This window comes from Nuphar pumila, chromosome 13 (genome assembly GCF_984573655.1).
Source record: "Nuphar pumila chromosome 13, dmNupPumi1.hap1.1, whole genome shotgun sequence".
Taxonomy (NCBI): Eukaryota; Viridiplantae; Streptophyta; class Magnoliopsida; order Nymphaeales; family Nymphaeaceae; genus Nuphar; species Nuphar pumila.
The window spans coordinates 12,015,594-12,027,143 of NC_143261.1; the positions used below are offsets into that span (position 1 = coordinate 12,015,594).

General features: G+C 41.2%; 1 pseudogene; it reads left to right on the plus strand.

Moving 5' to 3' along the window:
• The first annotated feature begins 5,310 nt into the window (after positions 1 to 5,310).
• LOC149817775 (auxin-responsive protein SAUR36 pseudogene) lies at positions 5,311 to 5,727 on the plus strand (annotated as a pseudogene).
• Positions 5,728 to 11,550: the final 5,823 nt, after the last annotated feature.

Below are 11,550 nucleotides of genomic sequence, written 5' to 3' on the forward strand. Positions count from 1 at the left end.
TTCCCCAAAAATCATGATTTTATCAACAATTTTAATTTTTACCATAACTTTGCATTTTCTTTCACAAGATTTTGTCATATTTGTCAACATGATCAAGGGATCCACATGCCAATCAAGGTCAGAAAGCGATACACTTGGATTTTGCTAATGCCTAAGGACAGTTCTTCTTTAGTAGCATGTATTGTGAAAAAGAAGAAGAAAAAAAAAACTTTGAAAAATAATTCCATTAAGTAATCCACTGTCAATGCTACAAAACTGAGGGTGCATGGCATGTGCTAACATTGATGTGCAAGCCTGTGAAGGTGACCTCAATTGGTGTGCTTGCCTCATAATTTATGAAGAAAGAATGTAATTCAATAAGAAGCCAAGACATTTCATTTCATGATGAATGATTCACATGACAGGTCCAATCAACACATTCAACAATTATACCATATACAATCATGTCATATGATGGCTCTGTTTGGGAGCCTGTATTTGGCACTGAGCGCCAAATGAAGATTCCAGAGCCATGAGATTTGCCAACACCCACCTCTGTTTTACCGAGGGGTATACTGTCAACGGGCAGGTTTACCCGGACTCAACCAGAACCAAACCCTATAGGGTCCGGGTACAATGATAAATAAGAAAAACCGTGTTCAAACCCGAAGGTCCGATTAATACATGGCCCCAGGTATAATTTGTGAAATTTTATTCCCGACCGAGTTTCGATTAAGACCAGCGATTTTTCAATGTAAAAATGATAAAAATATGGTTTTACTGGGTTTGGTTCACGTAGTTCTTATCGTGTCTTGGTATGGTTTTTTTTTTTATAGTAGACCCGATTAGATCAGAATCCAAACCCGATACCATACCCAAAAATCTGATCCAAGTCTGGTTTCACCTGGGTCAGAACCAAACCGGGCCTGTTGACACTGCTAGTTGTACCAAAGCTTCCAAACAGTGGTGAGCAGTCTTGGAGATCCAGCAAATCACCTCTAACACCCACCAACCACGGACTCCCAAACAGAGCTCTATGACGAACTCTGGATGGTGAGTCGTGACTAGATGCACGCACCCACTCGTGCTCCATGTGCACTTTGGGAACATGCATGTGATATTTGTCCGTCGCCTTAGCCAACATGCAACTTAAGATATTTTAGAGCCATATATAAAGTAAACAGAAGCACACCCACACAACAATGGGGCCCCCGCTTGTCTGGTAGGAGCAACTAGTGTACCTCACCTTGTGTTGGGAAGTTGCATGTTCAAAACCCATTGGTATAGTTGTAGAACTCGTGGCTCGGCTGGTGTTCGGTTCGCGTTCAAACTCCAAACTTATGAGCTTGGCAAGCTGAGTACTAATTGGCTTGGCTCGTGTTTTTTTATAATCTTATTTCTCCCAGGTCTAAAACAATGTATTTTTCCTGTAAACAAGCCAGCTCAAACTTGGTTTATTTAACTGAGAGCCAAGCTAGAACTCGGCTTGGCACCCACTGTATCATTAGTGTAGCTGGACCCACAACCCATATTCCAGGCCATGTACCAGATATCTTGATTCAGTTATACAAGGTTGCAGTACAATCAAGCATCAGATCAACGTGATATCTGGGTCCAACTCATACCCATCCCATTTTTTTTTTATATATATAAAAAACTAACCACAATGGAAAAAAATGAGATGGATACGACCTATATTTTATCGGGTCTGGGTGAAGATTTTGGATCCAGATTTCATTCAACCGGGTCTGAAGACTTTGGATCCAGATTTCGTTCAACCAGATCCTAGTGCTTATTATTTTCTTTTTTGAGGGGAATGGTAAATGGAAATTCATTGATTAAGGGTGATGGGGCATCACCCCAAAAGGTCCTAGTGTTTATTACTAATAGGATCTATTGTGGTTCAACTTTTAAAAAAGGGTGTTAATAGAAGAGAAGGATATTTGGAAGCTCATCATTTAATTAGCAGTTAGGGACTGCATTATGCAATGTATATAAATTATCTCCCCATTAAGTAGGGGTGTAGACGGGTCCGGTTGGTTCTGGCCCATGTGAAACCAGACTTGGACCAGATTTTTGGTATGGTATTGGGTCCAAAGTCAGGTCTAATCAGGTCTATTATAAAAGAAACCATATCCGGACCTGATACGAACTACATGAACCAGACCCTGACCATACCCGGTAAATTAATGATAATACTTTTTATCATTTTTACGTTGAAAATTTGTGGGTCTTAATCAGAACTTGGGTCGAGCCAGGGCCTGGTATAAAATTTCACAAACTATACACGGATCCATCTATTAATCGAACCTTCGGATCTAGACCTGAGTCTTCTTATTTGTCACTATACCTGGACCGTATAGGGTTTGGTCCAGGTCAGGTGCGGGTAAACCTGACCCCTTGACACTCCTACTATTAGAGATAGGAGAAATCGCAGGGATCACAACCACACACTTGTCAACTAGAGTTTTAATCAAATACGCATTCAATTGACTGCATATTTAGATGTTGGGTAATTGTATTTGTGTACAGCTGCATTCGTGGATCACTGCTATCCGCACCTCACTCTCATGGCCTTTTTCTCTCCGCATCTTCCTGACTCGTATAGAGAGAGAGATTGACGGGTTGTTTGTGTAACAACCCCAACTCATACTCGTGAAAAAAATAAATTTTATTTTTTTTAAAACAATTCATAGAGACCTGATGTCTTATAGTTTAAACCGCATCCACAATTATAAGGGATCTTACACTACCATCAATGAAACCAAATCATTGTATTTAATTAAAATCATAATGTCTAAAAGCAATGAACATGAATGATAACAATAATAATAATAATAATAATAATAATAAGCTCAAAAGTGGCGCCCCTCTGTCCAAACTGAAGCCCTCGTAACTACCCAAAGTAGCAAGTCCCATCATTGGGTCTCAGAGGCTGTGAAAAACACAAAAGTAGGATGTCAGAATCATAGATCCTGCGTACGAGTCTCTCTAATAATTCAAATAAGTAAAAATAACATAAATTAAATTCAAACAATATTTTAGAGAGATGCAATTACAATAAATTTATTGTTCAAATAATCATTCATGCATTAGAGAATAATCATTACGCAATAGAGAATAATTATCATGCAACCATAAATACAACACAACTAAGGAAACAAATAAATATGTATAATTTAATGCATATTAGGAATATGTATGATATCAATGTACATGCATGACTAATTTATTATCTTTTATCAGAGTTTTCTTTCGTATGCATGTTCATATTAAATGCATATAATTTTAATTTTACTTTTATTAAAAACCTGTAGATACTAAAAAACAAAAGTTGTTGAACTACATCAATCCTTAAGAAATCTTATGCAGGTTTACCCAGTTTTCAATCACATGGCCCAGCCGACCTAGTTGGCTAAGTTTGTGTCCTGCTGAACCTCACCCAGCCAACTCAATCGGCTGGGTCACACCCCTTCTCAGCCGACTAGGTCGGCTGGGGCTAGTCACAAGCGACTGCTCAGTCGACTGTCACTCGGCTAGTTATATCATATATATATATATATATCAAAATCTGGTTTGGACCGAGTCGGTCTGGTATGCTCAGATTGAGTCGGTCTGCCTTATACATTATTTGGGCTCGGTCTATTAAGAAAACAGACTCAACTTGGTCTATCCAGACCGAGTTGGTCTGTTACAGCCAATCGGACCTAACTCGGTCCAAACAGATCAAGTCAGTTTGCCAAAAAAATAAATTTGATTCGGCCTATTCAGATCGAGTCAATCTGTCCTTAGTATACAAACCTGACTTGGTTTGTCGAATATATATATATATATATATATATATATATATATATATATATATATATATATATATATATATATATATATATATATATATATATATATATATATATATTGTTTTGCTTAGCTCGGTCTGGGCACGCTTAGACTGAGTCATCTCGATCCACACCTAACCCGACTCAATCTGAGTCATGCCCAGACCGAGCGTTATGGCCAACTCAGTTTACAGAAAATGCAGACCGAGCCTACCATTCACAGGTTCTAGTTTTTTTTTTTCTTACGGTTGGTGCCTGTCAACGGTGAGGGCTGCAACCGGACCTCCTACCTCCTCACGGTGGGCGGTCAGTCATTCCCCCCGCTTTCTCTTTACTGTGGCAATTCCATCAACGTTACTGTACATTGTTGGATTGCTGCAACCGCCTGTAAATGGGGCGGCATCCCTAGCGATCGTCAGTGGTTGGCTGCCCCTTTATATTTTTTTTCAATCGTCGATTGCCGGTGGCGATAGCAGGGAAAAACCCCTTTGCTACCCTTTCTTCTACAATATAGCAGGGACATGGTTCTTCCCGTTCATGTACCTCTGCAACTCAGCGGCAACCATGAGATTGCCGACGACCTCTGCATTAAGAAGAAACGAGCAGTATAGTGTTGTTTTATGCCACCGCCGCATGCTATAGCAAGGCATGAGCTTTTCACTTAGCAACACTTACATCACCATAAGCTTCACCATAAGCCCCAACTTACCGCAAACGCACCTACACCACTTTTGGCTGGTGATGAATAAAGTTTGTTACATCAAGCCCCCAACACAAATGTGGGATGTGTGAGATGCCCTAGAACATGGTGTCCCATGAAGGAGTGGTGTTTGAGACAAAAAAATAGAAGATAAAAAGATAGAGTGGAACAATTGGGATAAAACTCAACTTGTTCAGAAAACCTCTACACCCGGACACCAGTGTTCAGATACTACTATTCTAAACTGTTCTGTCCATGCGATCACACGGCCCCTTAGATACGTTGGCAGATATGGGTAACTTTTCTGCCCACTTGCATCATTAGAGTATCTATTTTTGTGTCCTAAGCTAGAAAAACCATAGCAGCAATCCAACATGATGCACGGGAGGGCCTACGCATTGATAGCAAAAGTGATACATCCTTCCCTACCACCCACAGTTTATGAAATCTGCTGTTTTTACACTTAATTGCTGGCTTTTCTCGCATGTTTGGGTCCCCACTCCCCCAGTCATGGTTGGACAAAAAGGACAGAACTCTATTTCAATGTTATGATAACTACCAGCATGCCCATTTTGCTTGTTTATGTCTTATGGGCCCCACATCACGTGCATCTCAAACCCCCCATTCGCCCAAGGCCATGAAGATAAGCCAATCTTATTTCCTCTATATATAGAACCCAAAATTATCAACTATAGGAAAGACTCTCAGGTCTATATTCTCCTACAGCTCTCACTATTCCTACATCTTTTTCCCTTTATCTTGCAAAGAATGATCAGCGCAAAGAGGCTAGTAGAGATGGTCAGGAAGTGGCAGAAGATGGCCGGAAGAGGGAGGGGAAGGATCTCAGATAGTGGTGTTGAAGACAGCAGCACTAGTGGCAACTTGGCCTCAATTGCAGACAAGGGCCATTTTGTGGCGTATGCTGCCGACGGCAAAAGGTTCATGGTTCCCCTGGCCTACCTCCACCGCCCCGTCTTCCAGGAATTGCTGAACATGGCAGAGGAAGAGTTTGGTTTCAGCATCGATGGTGCACTTACAATCCCTTGTGATGCTGCACTCATCGACTATGCCGTGTCCCTCGTGCGCGGGAACGTGCCTAGGGAGGTCGAGAACGCATTGTTAGTGTCTCTAAGAAGCAGCAGCAGGTGCTGGTCCTCCTCTGCCTTGCCTCCAGGCCACCCCTGCCATAAGATGCCCCTTCATGGTTTCTAATTAAGTGAAAGACTGAAACATAGTCATAGTTCCATACAACAAAACTTGTACATAAGAAAGCTTTGAGTTGAGCTCTTTTGTGTTAAAGACTACTGATTTCCCTTTTTGAAACATGAATCATACGATGAAGCAAACCGAAGGTTTGGCTGTCACAAGAGCTCGATATGAATATCAAAAAATCTTTCCATGCTCCTTAATTATACACTATTATGAAATATGATTAGTACTCATATGCTGATAATTAACCATGGATGCAGTAAATTATGAACTAGTAGATATCTCAGGCTGGTGAATAAACTGAACAAAGGGCGTTCAAGCTTGGTTTCTTCTTGTGGCAAGCTGAGCCAAGCCCGAGCCCAAGTTAATTAAATGAGTGCAACTCAAGCTGTGGCTCTTTACAAAAAAAAAAATTACAAATTTGAAAATAATAAAAATTGGATTATGAAGCTGCTGCACCAAGCTCAAAATGGCTTATTTATACAAATAAATACATTATTTCAAAGCTGTAAGCAATAAGATTTGAACTCTAATTAAATAGATTGCAAGCTAAAACATTTCAACCATTACTCTTTGTGATATAAAATAGATTTATTACTAGTTAACGTGCCTATATGAGCTGAGCTGAGCCGAGACGAACGCTTTTTTGTTAATATTTCACGAGTTCGAACGAGCACTTTACAAACCAAGCCACGATAAACACATCTCGTTTCTGAGCCCTGACGTTAGTCAGGCTAGCCAATATCGACCATACGATTGTGAAGCATGCAAGCCCAATCGTATGGTCAATATTTCTTTCAAAAAGAAATATTGGCCATACGATTGGGCTTGCATGCTTCACAATCTTTGCTTGCTTTTTGGATGACCAAGGAACCTTCACTAAGAACCGAGTCACTTAATGGGCTCGATCGCCTCTCGGAGAAGGAAAACTCTGGCCTGAGGACAGGACAGTATAGGGATGGCAGTGGACCCAGGCGGATGCGAGAGACAAGGTCTCTCTATTCCTGCCCCGTCTCAAAATTTTGCCCCCCATCCTCGCTTTCATCCCCCCACAGGTTTTGATTTCAACCTCCCATCTTCGTTTCATGTTCTTTCATCACCGGTCCAAATGGGACGAGGGGGCCGGAGTTCCATTAATTTCCCCCCGGATAAACCTTTTCTTTGTTGTTGGCAGTACTTTCGGGGTGGCAAAATCTGACACGACCCGCCAACCCGCTTCTTAGGCGGGTTCGGGTTTGGCTTAAACAGGTTCCTGTCGTGGGTTGACCCACCTAACCCGTTTATTAAACGGGTCAGGTTCGTGTTAGGGGTATGCCAACCCGCCAACCCAGCTGACCCGTTTAATAAATGAGTTAAGCAGGCAGGTCAACCCGTTTACCCGAACCCGACCTGCCAACCCGTTTACCCGACCCCAACCCGCCCACCAACTCGCCCGCTAACCCACCAACCCGTTTACCCGACCTGACCCGTTTATTAAACGGGTTAACCGTATCGTGTCGGGTTACCGGTTTAATAAATGGGTCGGGTTCGTGTTGAAGTATGCTGACCCGTCGACCCGCCAACCCGCCGACCCGACCAGATTGCCACCCCTAGTTGTGTTGATTCCAGTGTGCCTTGCTCAGTTTGATCTCTTAAACCCTTTTGTTGTTTCAGTGTGAAAAGCGGAGGAAAAGTGTGCGCATTACTATGAGAATATTGACCCCATTTGTGAAGAATGAACGTTGGTTGCGGTGTTTCAGTGTGCTATGACAACATCTTCTCACCCACTTTTGGTCGTGTACTAAAAAAAGTATGGAAAAATGAGTACTTTGTGTGCTTTTATATATATATATATATATATATATATATATATATATATATATATATATATATATATTGGACACTAGAGCCCCATATGCTGTATATTTAAGATCTCCCTTTCCTTCAAAGAGCAGACAAAAGGAACCCCTGAAAATCGAATTTGGATATACCACCTAGTATATTGGTCTAAATTATGCGACATATGAGAGAGAGAAAAGATTGGCTCAATCCAAACCAATGTTGTCAGAATCGGTTTCTGAACTGGATCAATTTTTGAAAACGATTCAGAAAATTGATCCAGAATCGAATCAGCTTGGATTGGTCTATTTAAAAAACTGTTTTCAAAATTTTTAAAAAATAGGAAGAATATATAAAAGAAGGAAAATACAAAAATTAAGAAAATGATGACTTATAGGGTCCAACAGAATTCTAAAATATGCATTTAATGTCTACACAATATAGTAGTGAACAAATATCATAAATATCACAAAATTTGGAAGAAAACAAAACTGATTCTAGGTGTGTCAATGGGTCGGGTTTGACCTGGACCGACACGTACTAAATCCTACAGGGTCATGGTTTGGTGATAAATAAGAAGGTTCAAATAGAATCTGGGTCGGACCTGAAGGGTCTGATTAATATATGAAGCCGGGTATGGTTTGTGAACTTTCATACTAGACATGGGCCTGACCCGAGTTTTGATTAAGATCCGCAATTTTACAATATAAAAATGATAAAAAGTATAAATTTATCGGGTATGGTTTGGGTCTGGTTTATGTAATCCATATAGGATCTGTGTATGGTTTGTCTTATGGTGGGTCCAATTGGATATGGATCTCAACCTGATACCAGCATCTCAAATCAGGTCTGGTTCTGGTTCCACCTGGGTCTGAACCAAACCCGACCGTTGACACCCCTTAACTGATTCAAGCCCATTTGCAATTAAATAGGTGAGGTGCCAATTAGACTCGAATCTGCTGATTCTGATAACACTGATCCAAACGGCTCTTAAATGCATTTGCATAAGGAGACACTGCATAATAAGGAGACTCATTCACCTGTGGAAGTCAAAAGTAGGGATGGCAGTGGGGTGGGGCGGGGGACAAGGTCTCTACCCCCGCCCCCCCTCAAGATTAGAACCTCCATCCCCGCCACCATCCCCGCACAGGGATGAATTTTAATCTCCACCCCTGCCTTCATCCCCGTTTCATGTCCTCCATCCCCCGGTTCAAATGGGGATGAGGTGGGGCGGGGCTGTTGCGGGGAAAAGGGACGAGGCGGGGATGGGGCGGGGCAGGGAAAAGTGTATGTTCATCCCCGCCTCCATCCCCGAATGGGGATGGATTTTAACCTTTGCCTCCGCCTCCATCCCCGTTTCATACCCTTCATCCCCGGTCCAAACGGGGCGAGGGGACAGGGCCCCGCTTTCCTCCGGTCCACTGCCATCCCTAGTCAAAAATATACACTGCATAAAGAGACTGGGCATTCATTTTCCTATGGAAGCCAAAAGAATGCATCGACATAATAAATGGCAGAGAGATGGGAGTCAAATCTTTCAGTTGTTGAAATGGGGACTAGAAGTGCCAATGGGTTTTGTCAAATATCCAACTCCATCACTTTTGATCTGGATCTGGATCTGGATCTGGATCATGGTACGATTTATTTTTATTGGGTGTTAATCAGATTCTTTCTTTCTTTCTTTCTTTTTCTTGTGACGAGGAATCCTCTCAGAGAACTGGCCCATGGACCCGCCCCTTTATAGGCAAATCCCGAGTTGGACTCATGCCCACCCTGCCTTATGTGCCCTACCTTCGAAAGCTATGGACACATTCGTGCATCAGCGGGTAAAAAATCTACTATAACAGATCCGCCCATCTATGCATTTGAATATTAAAAGGATTGGTGAATCCAATTGTTCCGGGTTCCATGTTGAGCCTCATCTTAATAAGCTGATGAGCTGGAGCTGGCTTGTTTATGTTTGGCTTGCTGAACCAATTTTATGAGCTTTTTGTTTTTGAAAGGCAAGCTGGGGTTAGTCAGACCCCAACCAGTTATACAACGATACCATTGGGATTTGAACTTGCAACGTCCCAACACAAGGTGACGGGTACTAGCTGCTCCTACCAGACAAGCAGAGCCCCAGTTGGTCAATTTTATGATCTTGAATGACCACCAGTCGCCACTTGACAATGCAAACAAGCATGGCATACTTCTGGAAGTTGAGCAGATTTTCACTGATTTAAATCTAATTATAACAAAAGCTTATATTTCTTTGGAAGGTGGTTTATTGATGGTAATGGTTTTTTCTTTTTTTTCTGTTTTTTAATATAATTTGAGACACCCATATGGGAAAAGTTCATTATTTGCTCTTCGTTAGTTGTTCAAAATGAGGTAAAATTTTAAATTTTTAAGTATTTTGACATACCATCTTCTCTAAATATCATTTCTGGCTTTATTTTTACCTGATTTGAGACACTTTTTTTGGGATATTTTGTGTTTTTTTTAATATTTAGGATGAGACCAGATTTATGTGAGTTTTCTAGTTACGTTGGTTTCTTTTGTTGAAGTATTTAATGTGACCTGAAAAAACCAAGAGATAAGAAGATTTTGAATTGCATTAGTAGGGTACATCCTATGTGACCAATGGAGGCTCGGCTTGTCTGGCAGATTAGTCAGTGCACGTCACCTTGTGTTGGAATGCTGCAAGTTCGAATCCCAATGGAATGGTTGTATAGCTGGTAAGGGTCTACCCAACGGAAGGATGTGCATTTGTGGGCTTTAATTTATTTTTTGTGAGTATTATATCTTCCCACCTATTTGCCTGTTGTTTACGTTGCTAAAGTTTCTTTGTTAATTTTTGAACACTTATTTACTTGGACTTGATATAGTATAGTTTATTGTCATATAAAATTTTATATTTTTACATATCTCAACACAAAACTAAGATAGCATGATGACATAATTAAAAAGAGCAGAACAAAGCTCCTCGCACTCACTCTTATTTTTATTGATGGCATAAAAAAGAACTGAAAAGGAAAGGAGTGAGAAAAAAGAAGGCCAAAAGGAAAACGTCTCTGGGTCTGACTTTGTTGGCCTTTTTGGTTGAGAAACATAAATGTGGAAAAATGAGAGTATCAGTCTCTTTTTTATTAGACCAATTTGCAGGCAACTTACCTCTCAAAAAGGTGTGAAGGGGAACAATATCCCAACTTTTCATCCCTTCCTTTTTAGGGATGGCAAGTGACCGGGGGAAAGCGGGCCCCACCCCACCTCGCCTCGCCCCGTTTGGACCGGGGATGAAGGGTATGAAACGGGGATGGACGTACCCTTTTCCACGCCCCGCCACGATCCCCACCCCGCCCCATCCCTGCCATTTTCCCCTGCTTCATCCCTGTTTGAACCGGGGATGGAGGACATGAAACAGGGATGAAGGCAGGGATGGAGGTTAAAATCCATCCCCGCCGGGGATGGAGGCGGGGATGGAGGTTCTAATCTTGAGGCGGGGCGGGGGTGGAGACCTTGTCCCCGGCCCCGCCCCACTGCCATCCCTATTCCTTTTCATCTTTTTATCTTCCCTTTTACTCACTTGACTAGACTGCATGATAGCCTACGATGACCTTCGCCTTTAATTTTAAACCATGTCAACCTTTTCACAATCTAATTAAAGCTAACGTTCTTGTTAAATAATTTTAATGAAAAGAAAATGTAGTGAAATGAAAATCAGGTTAGCGTTTATCAAAAGTTAGGCATTGATGGAGTTTTATAACACAAATTTGGCAATCCCCAATAACTTAAATATCAATACCAATTAATCCAAATAATTTACATACCAAAAAAGATAATTACTGTCATGTTTACTGTTCACCTATTACTGTCATGTTTGCTGTTAACCAATTATATATGGCACAACCATTTTGTGTATACTGTATGATTTTTGGAAGATTTTAATGAAGACAATGAAAAGATCATAACAATCCAATTTCTAAAAGATGCAAAATGAACGGTTCAAATTATAGTAAATAGAAG